At 44.4% G+C, this 21291-nt stretch overlaps 1 pseudogene; it reads right to left on the bottom strand.

The window, feature by feature from the left end:
- Positions 1-7032: 7032 nt before the first annotated feature.
- LOC123804013 (large ribosomal subunit protein eL22 pseudogene) lies at positions 7033-7664 on the bottom strand (annotated as a pseudogene).
- Between the last annotated feature and the right edge of the window lie 13627 nt (positions 7665-21291).

Genomic DNA, 21291 nt, shown 5'->3' with positions numbered 1-21291 from the left:
TGAAGTCACAGGAGCAATGTATTTTAATAAATATTTGAGGGCCTAGTATAGCAGCTGGACTTCTGTAGGTCCTAAGGGATATAGCTTGGACTGAACAGAACAAAAATCCATACTCTCCAGGAGCTTGTATTTTAGTGGGAGGAGGGACACAATAACCAAAATAGTGAAGTAAATAATGTCAATACATAAATCAGGACAGGAATGCAGCGTCACGGCCCAGTGTTTGGAATCAAACAGCCTGGGGTCGAGGGTCCATCACTTGCAAGCTGTGTGATTTTTGAGAAAGCCCTTAACCTCTTTGTGCCTCAGTTTCCTCATCAGCAAAATGGGCTTCATAAACTTGAAAAAGGGAAGAGAGGAAAGCAGAAGAGAGCGGGTGAAGGAACTATGCAACGGTGTGGTCTCGGCTGGTATAGCCTGGCCCACGGCGGGGGGGAGGGGGCTCTGGAGTGTGACCCACACGACCCCTTTTTGCTGTTGATGACCACGAGATCATCACCTGAGCCTAAGTCAGACACTTAACCAACTGAGCCACCCAGGCGCCCCCAGCATAGAAAACTTTCTTATTCTTTTTTCCTAGCTTCATAAAACTCTGTCCTGTGGATGTGCCATATTCTTTTTAACCAGGACCCCATCGGTAAATGCTAGGGTTGTTTCTAATTTTTGCTTAGGCTGCAAGGAATACGTTAGTAAGAGAATTTTGCACATCTGTAGGTATGTACAATTTCACATGGTTGGTAAATGGTGAGAGCAAAATTCTCAGCAGGGGGATTGCTGGCCCAAAGAGCAAGAGCATTTATAATTTTAATAGTGATTGTGGGTTTCTCTCCAAACCTATATTCCCTAAATGCTTCCAGGTTTAGCTCTAGGGAAGCTCAACCCTGCAGCAGGCAAAGACAGCAAAGAAGTACCGTAGGGGGCAACTTGCTGCCTCACCTCCGTGATTCAGATCTGGCTCCAAACTGGAATATTCCACACACAAAGCAATAGCCCTGCAGGCAGATAGCCTCACATCCTCAGAAGGCAGCATATTTATCATGGATTGTAGCTGGGGCCAGAGCCTTGGGTGTCTTACACTCTACCCCAAGCAGTGCATCAAAGTGTCGCTTCCAGCCACATAGCATTTGTCCCTGAGAGGAGCTGTGGTGGCTTTGTACAACGTCGACTTCGGAACTACCCTTTCCAGACACCTGGATACAGCAATACCCTGGAGTGTTCAGAGTTATGGTTGCCACAAGAGACATTTGTAGGATATTTGAGAGGCAGAAATGAAGCAGCAGCCACTTTGAAAGTCAGTAGAAGCAGTTAGGAAGGGCCGCAGAGGTCCCAGTGGGTTCCATTTTGTTCATGCTTTTTCCCCGCTCTGAATCCAGCTCCTCTTCCCAACTCCTGGCCCTACTGACCAACAGTGACTCCAGACCCCCAGTGAGATGCTCTGCTGTGAGCTCACTGAGATGGAAGTCACGAAGAGCCTACAGCCTTCCAGATGCTTCTACACCAGCCTCCTTTGTAGTTCCTCTCCAGCCGTTGGTTTCACTCAGCATCAACGAGCTCTGACTTGTCCACTAGCACCAGGGCTGGTTAGGACTTTCCTCTGGTACTTTTAGAAACTTTCTTCCTCAGCTCCTCCCCAGATTATGTAAGGTCCAGCACCATAATAACTAATCTATCCTACAATACTCACAGTGGTCTTGCTTCCCTGATTGAACTTTACTGGTACAAGAGGAAAATAAAATTACCTTCATCTTATTACATGTCCAGGGACATTTTATCATTCTTTATATATTGCCACACCAGATACTTTTCAGGACGGTTGTCCTTGAATATAATCAATATATATCACTATAATCAATATGACATTGAATATAATGTCCTTGAATATCTGATAGAGAAGACACAAAAGAGCTCTTTTCAGGAGGATCTTAAATCAATTGAAAGATCCTTGGCAGTGAGACAAACAGTAACCGGGGACTAGAGACACCATGGAAAGACAAAGTATCCCCCCTCATATCTTACAAAGAGCTAACAATCTTCTCCCATCTCCAGGGATGGACCTGTCACCTCCTGGCGTCTTCTTCTCGTTTTGGCATGAGTGTTTCCACCTCATCATATAGCACTATGCTGGAGGGAGGCCAGCAGGACTTAATTCAGTCACAAAATTGCTAAATTTACTCATTCATAATCTTGTGGCGTAATGGGAATCACGTTGGCCTGAGGCGCAGAGGAGCTGGTTTCTGGTCCTAATTGCCAAGAGCCATTTGTGGGATTAGGGGAAAGTCATCCAGCCTCTCTGGGCTTCAGTTTTTGTCATTTGTTTTATGAGAGCAATGCTAATTGAATGGATTATAGATCTCCTGCCACGCACCTGAATTCATCGCTCTTGTAAAAGCCTTTTTAGAATCTTGCATTTCGGTTATTTATACAATATTCCCCCCTTATCTGCGGTTTTCACTCTTTGTGGTTTCAGCTACCCATGGTCAACCGCAGACCGGAAGCAGACGATCCTCCTTCTAACCCAATGTCAGAAGGTCAGCAGTTGCCACACGCTATGTCCCAATGCCTGCGTCGTTCACCTCACCTCATCTCATCATGGAAGCGTTTTATCATCTCACCTCAAGAAAAGGGTGAGTACCGTACAAGATATTTTGAGAAAGAGAGAACATGTTTACATAACTTTGATGATGGTATATTGTTACAATTGTTCTCTTTTATTATTAGTTATTGTTAATCTCTTGTTGTGTCTAATTTTTAAGTTATGCTTCATTATATGTATAGAAAAAAATAGAGTAAATGTGGGATTTGGTCCTACCTGTGGTTTCAGGCATGCACTGGGGTCTTGGGGGTGTACCCCACTGATAAGGCAGGATTGTATTACAATTCAACAGAGTGTGGCACGTGCATCCCAGAAGTGTTAGAATTCCAAATTTTTGGATTGATATGGGCAACCTCACTTGATCCAAATGTCAGATGGTCTTGTGTCCTGGTTGTATCATATGGAACCCCTCTGAGGAGACCCTGGGAGTTCCAGAACACAGAAGGGTTGAAGGTGGTTTCCTCACTCTTGCATTTGCTTTCAGCACAGTGTGACATGTTACAGTTTATGCATACCCAGCTGTATGAGCACAGCCGTTTTTTGATAATAGTCACTGGTTTTAATTAAATTAACTCTCATAAAATAGACAAATGACTAAAGCTTTCCTGCAAGGAAACCATGGATCAAAGTGAAAACAGTAACACAAGTGCAAACAAACAACGAAAATGACAAAACAGACACTTTTACTCTTAAAACAAATTCTTGGCTATCCACATCGAAAGGTTAAAAAAAAAAACAAAAAAACGCGGGCCAAATTAGATGTGACAAAAAACACTCAAAATTATCAAGAAGTTTACAATTGGATTCACACCTACTATCATTAAGGAGGAGTCTTTTGTTCTTTTTATTTTTAAAAATTTTTCTTTATTTTTTAAAGATTTTACTTATTTGAGAGAGAGAGAGAGAAAGCGAGAGATAAAGCACAAGCAGGGGGAGCAGCAGATAGAGGGAGAGGGAGAAGCAGGCTCCCTGTTGAGCAAGGAGCCTGATGCAGGCGTCGATCCCAGAACCCTGGGATCATGACCTGAGCGGAAGGCAGACACTTAACCGACTGAGCCACCCAGGCGCCCCAATGAGGAGCCCTTCCTTAAGGGCATATTGTGCCCTAAAATATTAACAAGTGTCATATGATGCCATCATGATTAACAAGGCATTTAAAAGTGTTATTTGTTTCACTTTTATATCATCTTTTTATTTTCTTTTTATGTCTGTATGTATTATAATGCTCATTACACTTTGCTAAGTACGCATATTGGAGGTATGTACTGAAGACTTCTTACTGATTTGAGGGGCAGCACCGACAAGCTGGTGACCACTGCTTGGGACTGAGACTGACGTGCCCAACATGTCCATCTGACTTACGAAGAGGAGGTGTGGGTGGTCGCCCGGCTCGGACTCTGCATTTCAGGATTGCTAGATATTTATCACTCTACTTTTTATGACCTATGACATAACTGCAGAAATTAAGAAAAGGATTGCATTTGGAAACTCAGTGTTTTCATTTGAATGGTCAATCCCTCCTCCCCCAACTTTGAGGCAAAACAAGACTAAGTTTAATCATCTTTCAGTGAGTTGTTTTCTCTCTCCCTTTCATCCAGTTCAACATCTAAGTAAATCCGCATTGCTAATGGATTAGTTTTTTGAAACAAAGGGAATCTGTGAAGGCTTTTCAGATTCAGAAAAGATTTTGTTCTAGAAGCAATAGGAAACTAACACAGGGACCTGTGTTCCATCTTGACACATGTCTTTCACGCCCCTAAGACAGAAAACGAAAAAGCAGTGAATTTGTGCCTGCTCTTAAAGCTTCGACTAGAAGCCTCGGGATGAGAATACACGTTATGCTTTTGCTAATCTGTGAGTTACTTCATTATTTTCTGACTGTTTTTCAAGCCTCTTACCTCATCTGTATATCCAATTCCCTCCATTAAAATTCCAATTGCTTTCTGGGTTCCTGGTTGCACCCTGGCTGAAACCCCGAGTAACCCAGAGTTTGACAAGCACACTGCTTACAAGGGCAGCTCTGGGCAGAGCGATGTCCTTAGGGTTCCAAGCAGTGGATGGGAAGAGATTGTAGTGAAAAATAACACAAACCAGCAGACTCAAGACAAGAGCGGATGGAGGTGTAGGGTGGCCAGATAAAATGCAGGTCCGTCTCATGCAATCGGTAGACTAATTCTTTGTTGTCAGGGCTGTCTTGTGTCTTTGTACGGTGTTTAGCAACATCTGGAATATGCTTATACTAAAAGATTATTCATTGTTTATGTGAAATTCAAATTTAACTGGGTGTCCTGCATTTTTGTTTGCTAAACCTGACAAACCTAATAGAGAATAAGCTCATGTTGAGAGTTGGCTCCAATGCTGGACTGTGCAGGAATAAATATGGGGGCACAAGGGCCAGTTTTGGAAAGAAGTTGGGTGCTGGAATCAGACCTTGATTGGAGTCTTTTTATAAGCCTCAGTTATTGTGACTGAGGCAATTATGCAATACGGGGTAGTCCAATCAGAGGACCGTGGAATGAAAGCTTGGGAAAATGCCTCTGCCCGTGTGTTTGCGTGATCGAATGTATAAATGAGCTGCAGAAACTTACCTGAAATAATGGCCTAAGTCTAGCAGTTGCTAGAGAAATAGTCTCAATTATTTGGTAGTTTAAAGATAGATAGATGGTTGTGGGGTGCCTGGGTGGCTCAGTCGGTTAAGCGTCCGACTCTTGATTTCGGCTCAGGTCACGATCTCAGGGTTGTGAGATCGAGCCCCATGTCTGGCTCTGTGCGGGGCATGGAGCCTGTTCAAGATTCTTTCTCCTTCTCCCTCTGCCCCCGCCCCGTTCTCTTTAAAAAAAAAAAAAGATACAGATGGTAAACTAGCAGGTGGTTTTTTTTGAGGACAATGATGGAAGAGAAAAGTATCTTCCAAAGACCAAATGTCTAAACTTGGTGATTTCTCTAAAGCAGTGGTTCTCAACTAGGGGCAATTTCATCCCTCAGGGAATACTTGGCAATGCCCAAACACATTTATGATTGTGACAAATGGAAGAAGGTTCTACTGGCAGCTAGTGGGTAGAGACCAGCTAACCATCTTACAACAGGCACGACAGCTTTGAAAACAAATGAACCATCTGGTCCAAAAGGTCAATAGTGCCGCTGTTGAGAAACCCTGGTGTAAACGCATATGGAAAGTAAGTAATCAGCACACATTCTGTAAAGACATACAAATTGTGCCATCCTGAAAGTGAAACGGATAATAAGGCTGGAAATCCATGAGGACAGATTCCAAACTGAAATAGAAGCAGCTGACACCACAGAGACCTCATGTGTCATCCCCTATCTGGGACTTAGCCACGTCTGCAGACAGACGATAAATCATCACTCTATGTGGCATCGCGTGGCATCGCTATCCTGTGTGATCTGTATCCCTAAATATTTTAACTGGAATACAGTGCCCTTGTTTCTTCAGGGTGATTAATTTCTGCATGACTCAAGAGATGGATGTAAGTGTGGCAATATGGCTCATGTTCAAGGGGCTCACGGGGGAGGTTGTAAGTTAAACCTGGCCAAGGGGGTGCAAGAGACATGGCAGAAAACCAAGGGAATTTCAGTGCCTCGGAAAGGTAACTAAGTGCGTTAATCAAATCTGTCAAGTCAGGACAGAAAACCACCCCGGTTGGTTTAAAAGCAGAAGAGGATATGTTGGTCCACATAACTGGGGTGGTTTCTGGGTTAGTTCATGGACTAGGGGAGGAGCTTACATGCACCAGGGCCCGTTCCCAGGACGGGGCACTGCCAGGACTTTCTTGCTCCCTCACTCTGTTTCTTGTCTTTCATTTCCTTTCGCAGAGATGCTTTCTCCCCCAGGGGCATGGTAGGGAAGATGGCTACAGGCAGCCAAAATGTCACAGCCTCCCAACTTGGAATTTCTTTTTCCCATTACCTACGTATCAGACTCAGGAAAAATCTCTGGCTCTACTTGGGTCATTGTCCACTTCTGGATCTCCCATTGTGTCCTGGGAAACGGGATTATGACTGGCCAGGTGTGTGTCATGGGCCCACTCCTGACATCAGGAGTGAGGTGACATTTTCAAATAGTAGAGTGGGAAATTAGAATCACTTTCCTGGAACCACATTACTATGCTTTTTCTAGTGACTATGACATAGTGAAACGGCTATGACATTTCTTGAACGCAACAGCCAGCCCCCAACTGCTAGCAGGGGCTGGACTTGTGATGGCCTTCATCCCTGCCTGAGCAGGGCTACCCTGGAGACAATATCCTGAGCGGCCTGCCTAGGGAGCCTACCCTCTTCATGGGGGGCAACTGTCCTGCACTAATGAGCCCTTTGTGTTAGAGAATCCCAGAATCAGAATCACATGGTAGGAGCTCACTGATACATGGTGAGGGGTTAATGGCACTTTTGGTTTGTTTGGTTTTGTTCCCAAGTTTTGTTTAAGAACTCATGCAAAACATGCCAGGCAAACGAGTTTTAATCCTATCTTCCTCCTCTTCTTCATCCTTGTTAATCTAGAGGTAATGTAATTGGCAACTCTCTTGCCTGTTAGCAACTGTGTGCAAACAAGCATGTGGATTATTCTTCTTCAAGTATTTTTTGGTGAGATACTTCAAATACTATTTAGAAAAAGTCACGTCAGGAGTTATGGTAATCTTGGGGCCCCTGGGTGGCTCAGTCGGTTAAGGGTCTGCCTTCGGCTCAGGTCATGATCCCAGGGTCCTGGGACGGAGCCCCACATCGGGCTCCCTGCTCAGTGGGGAGTCTGCTTCTCCCTCTCCCTCTGCCTCTTTCTTCCATTTGTTCTCTCTCTCAAATAAATAAATAAAATCTTTAAAAAATTTAAAAATTTAAGAAAAGAAGTATGGTCATCTTGCTCTTGCTCCTTTCAATGTATACAACCCCCCACCAAGATTTCCAGCTTTTCCATTCACTTTGATTCCTTCCCCTCAAAATTCTTCAAAATTGGCAGCAACCATGATTCCCCCTTCTACAGGGTGAATGTGATCAAGCGTGAACTTCAGAACGTGCTTCTTTTTCTGCCCCCACAGTTTTTTTTCACGGGTGCCATTGTGGCAGTGGAGGCAGAAAAGGACTAATGGCATTTCAACTCCTTAGATGATGCATGAGGGTAGTGGACAAACGCGTTCTTTCCACAGGCCCCCGGTGGCTAATGGGCCCCCACAGTCATTGAGCGATGGGAGACAAGAAGCAGTCGGTGGAGTCCAGTAGACTGAGTTCCAACCCATTTCTACCACTTACTAGCTGCGTGACCTGCTAGACTGCTCTAAGCCCCACCTTCCTCACCTGTAAAATGGGCCAACAGTCCCACCTCTCAAGGAGTCTATGAGATAATCTGTGAGATCACCTCTGTATAGCACCTGCATCCAGCAAGGCTCTAACATGCTTCTTTCCTCTCTTCTCTGTAGATTTTGGCTTGCTTTTAACAAAACCTAAAGGTGCTGGATTTCTTTCCGTTTGGCCATATATAGCTCCACCTGTAGGAACAATTTGGAATGTTGAAAACCCTCAAGTAACATTTTTGAAAATCTCTAAATAAATTATACTTTAAAATAAAAGACACACATGATAATTTGGTAAATGCACTAAACTAATCATAATTCAATCATTATGTTCCCAGACAAAATGACTTTAGATCTGAAAGGACACTAAAAATAAATATTGGAAAAAATTCCGTTCACTTCACCCCACTCTTCTAAAGTCCAAACTCCATTTTCACTCTGAAGTTCCAAAAATCTCTAAATCTCTCGTCTCCGGTGGATGAACTACCACTAGGGTATAAATGGTTTACCAAATGCTAACTCATAGGACTGTCTGTACACCGTCCAAGTTACTAAGAATAAGAACGTGGAGCCTTTTTAGAACAGTGCTATTTGAATAAATATTCTGGGGAAAATACTCTGAGAACTGACTGTATTTCTAAAGATTTCTTAGTAATGATAATTTATCCCAGCCTGAGCAAGAACGGAGATCTGTACTTCAAAATAAATGGATAATGTATCCTAGCAACCTGGAGTTTAAAACTTTTTATTCGCCTTCCCCAGCCCTTGGCACATCTAAGGGGAGAAACCCAAACATCATTAAATAGAGAGTTTACGCGTAAAGTGTGAGGTGTAAGACATCTTCATTTTCTATTGCAGCTGAGAGTACTTTGTCTGGAGTGTTGGTTGGCATACACAAGATGAAATACACACTTAAATTATGGCTTGACAAGTTTTATTTACCCAAGGAAGGTCTTAATTCTTGTTGATTTTTTTTCTGTTTCAATTAGCTTACTTCTAAAGCAAGTATGCTATATTTATGCAACTATGTGGAATTTATGAAATTTATTTCTCCTTTTATTTATCCCCCTACTTCAGAAGAAGAAAGAAAATGTACAAAGAATGCATACGATTAGCTTAATAATTTATTTAACTGGGCAAAAGTCAATAAGGGAAATTCATTTATAGGGATTATCTGGGATTCTTTATTGCCTTACTCTCTACTGGGGTTGGTTTCTCTTCCTAAGGAAGGATATCTTTCTTCCCAAACCAGAAACAGTCATGAAGATGAAATGAGATAACATATAGTTGATATTGTCATAAAGCAAGTTTTCTGTGACTCTTGATCTCGGGGTTGTGAGTTCAAACCTCATGCTGGGTGTAGAGATTACTTAAAATTAAAAAAAGGAAAAGAACTGCTGATCATACGCAATTTAGGGTTGACTTTTTTTGCCTCCCAAGTATTGAATGAATCCTGTACCTTATAAAGAGAAATCTGGAACTAGTAAGGAACTAAGAGAGCATTAATTCTAATTTCATCTTTTGCAGCTGAAACTGAATGCCAGAGAGGCTAAGTGACTTACTGGGGACCCCCAGTCAGTTGCTGTGTATGGCGTGGTTGTCCCTGGCCCCTTTCCCACCCCAGGGCTGGCTTCAAGCATTAAGTCCTCCTTGGTTTTAGGTGGTGGAATCATTTACTTTGGAATCAGATTTTCCTCCTTTTGCTGCCTGTTCATAGATGGCTCCATCCAAAATATGTCACCCTGATCCTGTACTCTGTATAAAAATAGCTTCCCAGGTCTAATGGTTGGCTATTTCTCACTTTTATTACCTGATATAATTACCCCTCGCCCAGGCTTCTGTGTGGTTCATGTGATGCATGGCTGCTATTAGCAGCAAGCCTGAATGCACTTTGGAAGGAGTATCATGAGCAAGGTCATTGATCAGGCACGGTACAATCTCATTTGGTTATTTTAATGCCTCAGGAGCACGAGAAATTTAGGTGGGTATCTTTTGAAAAGATTGGTTCTTTTTATAGCTTTGAGGCAAGTCGGCTTTGGGGAGTATAAAGTTGTCCCATTTTTCAAATACAGGAACACAATTTTTAAATGCCCGCCCACTTGTTTAAGAATTGTACGATACGAGCTCTGGATGAAAACCCATCATGTGTGATTCAGGGTGACGTTTTCGAAGTTTAATCCCCAAACTGCAGGAGCATCTCAAGATTAGGTATAAGCAGTTGGGGCACCTGGGTGGCACAGCGGTTAAGCGTCTGCCTTCGGCTCAGGGCGTGATCCCGGCGTTCTGGGATCGAGCCCCACATCAGGCTCCTCTGCTGTGAGCCTGCTTCTTCTTCTCCCACTCCCCCTGCTTGTGTTCCCTCTCTCGCTGGCTGTCTCTGTCCTGTCGAATAAATAAATAAAATCTTTAAAAAAAAAAAAAAGATTAGGTATAAGCAACGTGGCTCTCTTTTTCATTATCTGAATTGATCTGTCTTAGTTGTAACTCAGATTATTATTACCGGAAATCAGTCCCTCGCAGGCTGCCCCTTAGTGATTTCCGAGCCAACCCCTGCGTGTCTTCTCACCTGTTCCTCTTGCCGTGACCTCGTCTGTGGCTGACCCTTACAGGAATCTTTTCTGTTGGCTGAGGTGGTCTTCTACCGCGAACTGACGGTATTTTCACCACCATGAGAACGTGAAGGGGACCCTGCTTACACTGCTGTCTCTTCCCTCCTTATGCCTCTGTTTTAAGGATAGTTTCCTGAAGATTTCATGATAATGAAAGGGAGGTGCGACACGGCCGAGAAAGACCAGAAGGACTCAGTTTCTCTAATAATACCCCGGCTCCCTGCCTAATCCCGGGCCTCCCTTCCCGAGGCTGGGGCAGCTCACTCTCTACTGAAGGTTCTAAGTGCTTCAGGGTTCGTGCCAAATGTCTCCCATCCCTAGAGAGAAAAGGGAGTTTCTTCCTCACTTCTGTCTTCGGCCTACTTACTGCAGACAATTATTCTCTTGCATGGATGATTAAGAGTTGGAAATGCTCACGTCTTCCTGGGGAAACTGTACAGGAGAAAATGGCCTGGCCCTATGGCCTCAATAGATAATCACATCATGGCCTGATGTTAGTACATTTCCCCAAAGTTAGGTTATTCAGTCTCAAAAACATATGTATGAACTATCAAAAACTCAATCCTGGTTGAGTTGTTCCAAGCTCAGTCCAGATAATTCCATCTCTTTTCATCAAGGGGTTGTAAATGGGTAGGGTTAGAGCTCTAGTCTTCCCTGAAGTTGTCTTGTGACAAAGAAGCACTTCTCAGTGTAGCGCTTTCCAGAGTCTAGATACAATGTGCCTTCCATGTGAAAGCCGTACTCTGTATCTGTGTGTATATGTCTGTGTGTGTGCGTATGTGCGTGTCTGTCTGTGTGTGTCTCTCTGTGTGTCAGTATATATATGGCTTTGTGTGTGAGTGTGTTTCCCTGAAAGCAGGGGCGTGGGCTGGGACAGAAAAGAGAGGAACTTCCGAGGTGGGGGGCCCAGAACTCACACACTGCGATGGTTCTGAGTGCCCGAGGCACGGATACCCTGCTGGCCTGCCCCGGCGCCCTGGGGCTGACTGGCACCTGGAAGAGGGAGCTTGGGGGCCTGAATGACTGTGACTCTGGTTACACAAGGACAGTTGCGATGTGGCACAAGGGGGTCATCCTGTTTAGGAGAACCACCAGGCCCGGACTACCCCTAGTATTTGAGGGGCTCATGCATAAGTATAAATGAAAGCCTGTGTCCCATATCTCTAACTATTCGGAAAGTATAAACCAAGCTCCATTACAGCCTCGCCCTCGTGCCCGATGTGGTCACAGCACTCCCCAGGGACGGTCATTACAACCTGGAGGCTAAAGGAGCCACGCCGTCCCTCTGGTCCCTCTGTCTGCAAGTGGTAGCCCAGCTCCCCTGGGGTGGGCAGGACAGACGGGCCCCGGCAGCCGAGGCTCTGGGCTCAGACTCTCGTGAATGGATTTACCTGCGTGGACCAGGGACAGGTATTCACCTGGACCACACTTCCTGGGGAGCTCTCGGCTCTCAGGGCCGCCGCCATCACAGCAGAAGGATTCCATTGTCAAGGTGCTTTGGGAAATGCCACACACCAATTTCTGTGCCCGCTCCTTTGGAGAGTCGCGATTTATCTGATAGTGTAGAGTAACGGTTGTGACAGATCGTATAATAAGAAAACCTGCTCCACATTGTTTAACGCAGCATTTTCCAGGTGGAGCACTTTTTTGGGGAAACTTCTTTTTTTTTCCCTTAAGCCTTAGTCATATCCCGGAGTATCAGGGTTCTCACCTAAGGAACTACTTTTTTGGGAAGGTCTTTTTTTTTCTTTCTTTTGAGTTTGGGCTTCACCCATTTTCTCCTCTTCCTGCCTTTAGGCAAATGTGTAGTAACACCATTAGGCTTGGTGCATTCCCACTCAGTACTACTCCTTAGCCTTTGAAGGCCGTGGAGGTTTTACCAATTCCTTTCCCTCCAGTCTCCCCTCAGATGACCTGTGACAAGTTGTTCACTCACTAATCCAGAGAGTATCACTGAATCTTAGACTTTATAATCGGAAGTTCAGGTTTATTGCGTCACCTGCGGTAACCCCTTCTAGCCACAGTTATTCAATTCTAAATTCGCTTTTTTTTTTTTTTTAATGACTATGTGGTGAGTTTGATACAGAATTTTCCTTGTAGGCCCCTTAGTTCTAGGACTGTACAGGGCAGTCATAGGACAGTGAGGCAGCCGTGTAATTTCAGTACCTGCCCCAATACTAGGGAATTAGTTTTGGACCTCAGGGGCAGAGGACTGAATGAATCCTACTCCTCAGTTTGTAGCACATAATTATTCCTGGGTCATGCGAGGCCCCTCTCTCTCTCATTCATTCATTCATTAATTCATTTATCTGCAACCAGCTTATCATCAGGCACAGTAAGCATGCTGCTTTATTTTATTTTTTTTTTATTTTGTTAGTCATCATACAATACATCATTAGCTTTTGATGTAGTGTTCCATGATTCATCGTTTGCCTATAACACCCAGTGCTCCATGCAATACGTGCCCTCCTTAATACCCATCACCGGGCTAGCCATCCCCCCACCCCTCTCCTCTCTGAAACCCTCAGTTTGTTTTCCAGAGTCCATAGACTCTCATGGTTCGTCCCCCACTCTGATTCCCCCCCTTCATTTTTCCCTTCCTTTTCCTAATGTCCTCCCTGCTATTCCCCATGTTCCACATATAAGTGAAACCATATGATAATTGTCTTTCTCTGCTTGACTTAGTTCACTTAGCATAATCTCCTCCAGTTCCATCCCTGTCGATGCAAATGGTGCGTATTCATCCTTTCTGATGGCAAGCATGGTGCTTTAGGGCTCATCATTAAAAATATGATCTTTAATTTTTTTTTTCTGCAGACAAATGCAAAAGGATGCAGGGCCTGTGGAAGTCAGAATGTAGCCCTGCATTTATCATACTCTTTATCATATATCTCTGTCCCGTTGTCCCCAATAAGCGACCCTTTTAAAGTGTATATTTATTTCTATTTTGTGTTTTTGAAAGATGTGCATTATTGTTTCGTGTAGTATATTTTTCATTTAAGTGGCATGGTGTTATTCTGTTTCTTGAATTTTTCACTAAGCACCATGGTTTCAAGATCAACCCATGCTGCTGTAAGTATGTCCAACTCTTGCTTCTCCTTGCTGCAAAATAATCGCACACGTTTACCATTTATTCTTCCAGTGAGGCACGCCCAAGCCTGCAGCTCCTGCCGCCACCATGCCACAGGGACCCACCATGTCTTTTCATGGACCTGGGTGGGAATGTCCCCAGGATATATGCTCAGCAGTTAATTTCTGAGTCAGAGGGCACACACATACTTCATTTGGCTAATAAAAACCAAAAGGCTCTCCAGACGAAATGCCATGTTCATATTTTTCATTTTGGGGGCTAGTCATGTCAGGGTTTGCTACCAGTTATGTTATAGAATACGTTGGGTCGTTCTATTTTATATGCACTGGAATGACTCATTCCTTGAAAGTATGAGAATATGGGCAGTATGACTGCTTGGTGCTAAAGTCCCATTTACATAGCCGATTCTCTGAAAATGTTTCCAATTTCTTCCTTGGGTATTGGGTCTAGTCAATTGCACTGCATTTTTGTCTGATGTTGGCACCTAGGCAGGAATAACTCAGCCCATGGGACACCAGGATGTGTGGTTCAAGTCTTTGTTACTTTGTAACTTGCCGTAATACCTGACGAGGACACTGTGCAGGATGGATGGCTCCAAATACACAGACTAGGATTTCATTCTCTGTGTGTCGTGTAAGAGGGCCATGGTCAATGAATGGGGTTGTTTTCTTCATGTTCTCAAATTTTTGCTTTTATTTCTTTTTTCTTTTTTTTTTAATTTTTGCTTTTATTTTATTTATTTATTTTTAAAGATTTTATTTATTTATTTGACAGAGAGAGCTAGAGAGCACAAGCAGGGGGAACGGCAGAGGGAGAGGGAGAAGCAGGCTCCCCGCCGAGCAGGGAGCCCGATGCAGAGCTCGATCCCAGGACCCTGGGATCATGACCTGAGCCGAAGGCTGACGCTTAACCATCTGAGCCATCCAGGCACCCCTAAATTTTTGCTTTTAAATTGATGATGATGTCATGCACTTTTTGGCATTGCTTTTACATATTATATATATAATTACTATATATTATAATATATTTTACATATTATATATGTAATTACTATATATATATATATTTATTCTCAAGAATTTATTCCTCTGGAGGAAGCTAAGGCTGCAAATTACTGCTTATAAATCATGTGATACTTTTGGAGTCTGAATCATTCTGACTACCCAGAGAACATTTTTTCTTCCTTAATAATAGTCATTTCAAAATTGCACTTGTATCACAGAACTGTCCTTTCCTAAATCCTGTTTCAGGAATGACAATTTCAGGGACTATGTGCCCCATTCCTGACTAAGCACTGCAGTTAAGATTAGAATGCTTCCAAAAAGGAAGTTATCAGTAAGAATGAGTTAAGTGTTTTTCATTTCTTGCTTGGCAAGTTCACTTGGCAAGTTACATTATACAGATATACTCCATTTTATTTATTTTATTTTGTGTATGTATGTATGTATTTATTAAGTAGGCTCCACGCCCAGCGTGGAACCCAACACAGGGCCCAAACCCACCACCCTGAGATCAAGACCTGAACCGAGATCAAGAGTCCAACACTTAACTGACCAAGTCACCCAGGCAACCCAGATATACTCCATTTTAAATAAACCCATTGTAGCTATGTTAAAATTTCTAGAATTATGCAAGAGGAGGCTCACATATCTTTCTGAAGAGTCTTCTATTGGATCTATCCATAAATGATTTCTCCATCCCACCTAAGAAACACACCACTAGTTTTGCTAGTCATTGAGAGAATAAGATTTCCTTTTCAGATATGACTATTATATCATATTTTTCTGGCATGTAACTATTATAAAAAAGAAAAGATATGACAATCGGATACTAGGATCCAACGTGACTTAGAGGCCCAAGTGTCTTCCTCTTTTTGACATTTTCCAAGGGTAACCCAAAATCCTAGATACTTAAGGGAAGTTTCCAGAAGAAAATCCCAGTATGAAAGCAACTTTGTGGACTTCCTATCATTAATTCTGGGAAGAAAGCACAACGGGCATTTTCTAATCTCAATTTGTTGTACTTAAGTATCTTATGGTGTCTCCTGGTTATCAGTGGGAGGTTGGTGCTTTCATCTATTAACTGATTCAGCAAGCTCTCGTTGACATTTGCTCTATGCCGGGGATGAAGTGTGAAGAAGTTCAACCCCCCAAAACAGTGTCTGCCCCCCTCAAGCTTGCATTGCAATGGAGGAATTAGACTGTAAACACACAAAGTCACAAGGGCTGTTGTAATTGTCTGGGGTTGCCGTGTGGAGTGTGGAATGTGTTGGGGGAGGGAGGAGGGATGGGTAGTGGCCATGACAGCAGACAGACATGACCAAGACAGAGAGGTGGTGGCTTGGGTGAGAGCGGGGGCACTGGAGGTAGAGAGAAATGAGCAGATTTGGGACAGAATGTGAAGTAGAGCTATAGATCTCAAACAGACGGTGTTAGACTCTGGAAACAGACTCTGAGATGGAGATTTGAAAGCCAGTGTTTCCTGAGGAGTGCTCTGGAAAGCCTATGAAATAGTGAGGAGCACAGGGCGGGGCAGAGAGACACGTGGGTCCACGTTTACAGCAATGGCCTCAGACCATCGCAGAGGAGGGGACCCAAAGCCGAGATGACCCTTGTGATATGTCCCCAACTGAAGCAAGGAAGGGGTAGGTCTGTTTTCCTGGTGGACCAGTCACTGGAAGGGGGCTGCTGCCGGAGGGAAGGCATGACCTTGGGCACCACGGCTCCCTTCACAGGAGGGCAGTTCCTGGAGAGGGACTCAGCCGGGGGTTGTCCGGACCCAGCCCTCTCCGTGGCTGGGAAATGAGTGCCTAGGTCATAACTCAGACATGTGGATGGTGCACCTCCCCACCCATTACAGTCCACTTGACCCTCACTTCCGTCAAAGTGGGTATCATGCTGGATTGTATCCCAAGCTGACGAAATGCTAAACTCAGATTTTAGATTCTCCAAGTTTTTAAAAAGATTTCATTTTTAAGTAATCTCTACACCCAACATAGGGCTCAAACTCACAATCGTGAGATCAGGAGTCATAAGCTCCTCCGATGTAGCCGGCCGGGCACCCCTAGATTCTCAAATCCGAGTGAGCATCAGAATCATCGGAGAAGTAAAGTGCAGATTCCTAGACCCAGTGCGCCCAGAGACTGGTTCCGGGGTCTGTGGTGTGACTTGAGAATCTCCACTGTTAGCGAGCGTCTGAGGTTGTTCTGACGCAGGATTCCGCAGACGACACTGTGACGGGAGAACTCCGGGAGGCTGCCCAGACGTCCTGTCGTTGGTGTACACGTCCGGCAGAATCCCAGGATTATGGATTAGGTGGATCTTACTCCTGTGATTACGCTGGATTATGCCACACAACTGATTATCCAGGGGGGCCAAACCTAATCACGCAACCCCTTTAAAAGTCGAGAGTTTTCTCAGGGCTGGTGACAGAAGTGGAAGTCAGAGATTAGAAGCACAAGAGAGAATGAAGGGGCGGGACTGGCTTGAGGATGAAGGAGAGGCAGGGAACGAGGACAGCGTCTAGCAGCTGAGAGTGGCCCCCAGCTGACAGCAGTGAGAGGGAGACCTCAGTCCCACAGTGGCAAGGGCCTGACTTCCACCAATTACAAGAACGATCTTGGGAACAAATTTTCCTTGTGTCAGGCCGGCTGACAACTTGATTACAGTCTTGTGATGCCGAGAGCGGACAGTCCAGCCACGGCCTGCTGGACACGTGACCTACAGAACAATGAACTAATAAACGGGGGTTGTTTTAAACCGATGAGCCTGTGGTATTTGTTGGGCAGTAATAGAAAAGTAAAGCAAAGCCACAGCATTACGCACGTCCTGGAGACAGAACAGAGAAGAAATAAAGAGCTGGGGTTCTGCCCCTGTTGGGCTAGGTGAGAAGAAGGCGAGAAAGGGAACCTCCCCTTAGGTTCTTCTCGGTAAAATGGAGATGGTATGCCCACCCTCCCTCCCTCCTGGGATTTTTGGGGACTCCAAGTCAGGTACAAGCATAAGAAACATTATAACAACACAAGATCCAGGACTTTTATAAGATTCTTCATAGGGATTCTTCTAAATTGAATATATATGTTTTTGAATGAAACATTTTTTTTCATTCCCCAAAGATATATGGAAAGTACTTCCCCTGAGACGCCTGGGTGGCTCAGTCGGTTAAGTGTCTGCCTTCGGCTCAGGTCGTGATCCCAGGGTCCTGGGATGGAGTCCCACATCGGGCTCCCTGCTCAGTGGGGAGCCTACTTCTCCCTCTGCCTGCCGCTCCCCCTGCTTGTGCTCTCTCTTTCTCTTTTTCTCTTTCTTTGGCAAATGAATAACTAAAATCTTAAAAAAGGAAAAAGAAAGTACTTCCCCTGAGATTGAAACAAATTCTAGAGCACCAAGCTACCCACTGGGGCTTGCCTGCCAAGTGCCCACGGACCGTGGCACTCTGGTGAGGATAGATTCACGTGCACTCTGAGCCTGGGACCCCTCTTCCTCGCATCTCGCAGGGCTAGTTCAAGGCACTCTGAATGGGGGCGGTGGGGCTGGGCAACAGGGAGTGGAGTTGATGTACCGGGTGGGCTTCAGCCAGGAAAACAGAAGCCACACTGGCTATTCCAACCGAGAGAATGTAATATAGAGACCAGGTGTGGGAGGGCTGAAGGAGCAGAAGGGCACACTGACTCTAACAGGTAACAGCTACAGGAAGTAGCACCCCCCCCCCAGGGCTGCTGGAACAAAAGGAAGAGGCTGGGAGGTTCAGCAGCCAGAGATTCAGAGGCCGGGCCTCTTAGAGCTGGGATGTAGAAGAAGCCCTGCCCCAGGGGTACTGGCACCACTGAGGGGTAAAATGAGGCCGGTTCTGGGCATGCTGGAAAAGCAGGCGTCTGGAACACTGCAGCTGCTGGGGCAAAAGGCCACTGGTAGTTTTGCAGTCTCTGGTGGCAGAACCCAATAGCGGAGCAAGCAGGCAAAAGGAAAATATTGTTTGTAGTGTCCAGTCCCTGTGGCGGTGCTTAGGAAAAGGTTGGGTTGCAACCAAGAAGCAATGTTTTACTAACCAGCACAGGTGGTTTCCACGGCGGGCTAGGGAGCCCAAGGTCATTTGAAGGACATGAGAGGGCTGGCTTATTATCAACTCCCCTTTTGCCCTCAGCAGAGATCCCTATACCTAGGTCACCTGAAAAGGACAGATTGCTCTTGCAATAGAAACCCTGGGATGGCGCTAGAGGTGTGGGTGGTGGGGCTAGAGAGTCCCTGTTAGGGCCTGCGCTTGGGAACGATGTTCTCCAGCCCAGCTGCGTGGACCCACTAAGCTTTTGCTTCTCCAACAGGGGTGCTTGTGCCCTGGAGGGACACGGAAGAATGCCAGGAAGTGCATGAAGCTGCAGGATTAGCATGGTGCCTCTTAGTGGAATGTCTCTTTTTCTGAAGGGGTTTTAGGGGAAATAATTTTCATATGGAGAAAAAATGTATGATGGAATGGGATGCAAAATCCACTTTTTAGATTAAAAAAAAACCTAAAGACAGTGGAAGTTGTCCCTTCTACTGCCACCCATCCTTCTGGAGTCCTTGAAAAAGTTTGGGAAGCATTCTTCCTCCTCAGATCTGTTTGTTAACTGAGTCTTTTAATGCTCAAGGAGCTGTCTTTTTGTCTCTAGAGGAGTATTTGCATTTTTTTTTGTATTTGAAATTCCAACAGTTTTAAAGTCATAAATATTAAAATTTCTTTTTCTTAAACCTTCATGTTAAATTTAGAAATCTTGTTAGACTTTTTATAGACCTAATAAAACAAGATCAGGGTAATGTTAGATTAAATCAATTTGAGCAGATTAATTTCCCCCAAACATCGGTCCCGCTTACAAACTTAATTAAATTCCCTTAAACATTTTAAAGTCTATTTATATATACAATATATTTAATTTTCGTAAGTGTTTTTCAAATGTCTGACAAGACATTTATGACCTAGCAAGCAAAACCTTTCTGAGCACTTAGATAACTCTTGTACGTTCAATACATTAAATTTGTAAGCATAGTTATCTCTTTGTTCTCTTATATATTTCAGAACTGATTAAACATTTTTCAAGTTTTCTTTTGCTTTTCAACTTAAAATTACAAGTCAGAAACCAATTACACCTTTCACACTGAAATCACAAATCCAATACATCAGATTTTCTCATCCGCCATATTTTCTACGCCTTTCCAGAACACCTGCAGATGGCCCAAGGGATGACAAAACTGATTCCCAAAGTGAACAGAAAGCTGTTGTCTCTGGCTTTGATTTGCTTCTTCATCTCTATTCCATTCCAATCTTTTCTAGGGTTGAGAAAGCATTTACCCAATTACCAGGAGCAATCGTACCCTCTTGCATGGGTGCAGATTATACGATCAGCCATTCCTGACCACAGCGCTAGAATTCAAAGCAGGGTACATACCTGTGGGCTCCATGATCCATGTCACAAATGATTATGTTGGACTCTTCCTATAACATCTGTGAAGATGGAGTTTTGCACCCCCCTTCTGGGTTAAATTCAACAAATTTAGCTGATTCATTTCTCTATTCTTTCCTTGGCTCCTCTTGTCTGATATTTTAGAGCCTTCTCTTGCCTGAGTCTGGCCACCACATAGAGACATGTTCATTTTTTACCTTTTGGCTCTTCCAGAAGAGCATTATACTCTTGCTAGTAGCCAGGCTGACAGATGTGGTTCCATGTGGGAGAAGACCTTGATCGCTCCCTCTGGATATAACCTCAGGGGCAGAAAATAGATGCTCAGTGCAAATGAACCCGTGTATGTTCCGGAGGAGAGGAGCAAGGAGAAGCATGAGTCAGCAGCCCTCACCCCCTCTCATCTCCCCTCCTGTCGTTGCCATGGAAGGGATGTAACATTTGTGCTCACCAGACAGGAGGCTGGCGCTCTAAAAATGCCTCTTGACATCCCCATCCCACGAGGGGTCATGAACTTACGGTATGGCCTCACACAGATTTGGGTTTGAATCTTGCCTCCACACCTTAAAAAAAGCATGACTATCAGGGAAGTTATCCAACCTCTCTGATCCTATTTTCTCCACTTTAAAGCACCCAACATATGGGATTATTGTCATAATTAGTTGAAATTAGGTAGATAAAGCAGACAGCACTGTGCCTGGCATACGGCTAATGATAATTGCCAACTTCTTGATTCATCGTTACCATCCACACCTATCTTGCCCAGCGGGCTTTATCCAGCACCTAGCACAGGGCTTGATACAAGATCTTGTTGAATGACTTCCAACCCATGATAGCAGTTGGGCTACTGCTCCTCAGCTGCGAGAGCTGTCCATGGTGGATGTTACTTGTGCCCCGACGATTTGCTTGAGGGCCATCCGTGGAGCATTGGTGTTATGTCAATGCAATGATAATTGTTTAGCATACTGTTTGTTTATGCTGTTGGACATAAGGGTCAAGCCACTGTCATGTACTAAGGAGTGAGGTCATACCTAGAGGGTAAGATAATTCATTGTGTCATCTATGGGGCAAGAAACCTGGATCCCAGACTTGGGTGGGAGGAGTGTAGGGGAGTAACAGAATGGGGTCTTTCTTCCTCTTGGATGTGCCCACTGAGATGTCAAGATGATTAGGGAGAGACTGTGAGAAGGATATCTACACGATATCCTCCATGCGGCCACTTTATCTCTGAGTCCCAGCCCTCTGGTTCTAATTGTCATCTG

The sequence above is a fragment of the Ursus americanus genome, chromosome 8 (assembly GCF_024610735.1).
Source record: "Ursus americanus isolate L20-20 chromosome 8, mUrsAme1.1.p, whole genome shotgun sequence".
In the NCBI taxonomy this organism is placed as follows: Eukaryota; Metazoa; Chordata; class Mammalia; order Carnivora; family Ursidae; genus Ursus; species Ursus americanus.
The sequence above is the reverse complement of the archived record's forward strand: the minus strand, read 5'-3'. Positions and strand labels throughout refer to the sequence as shown.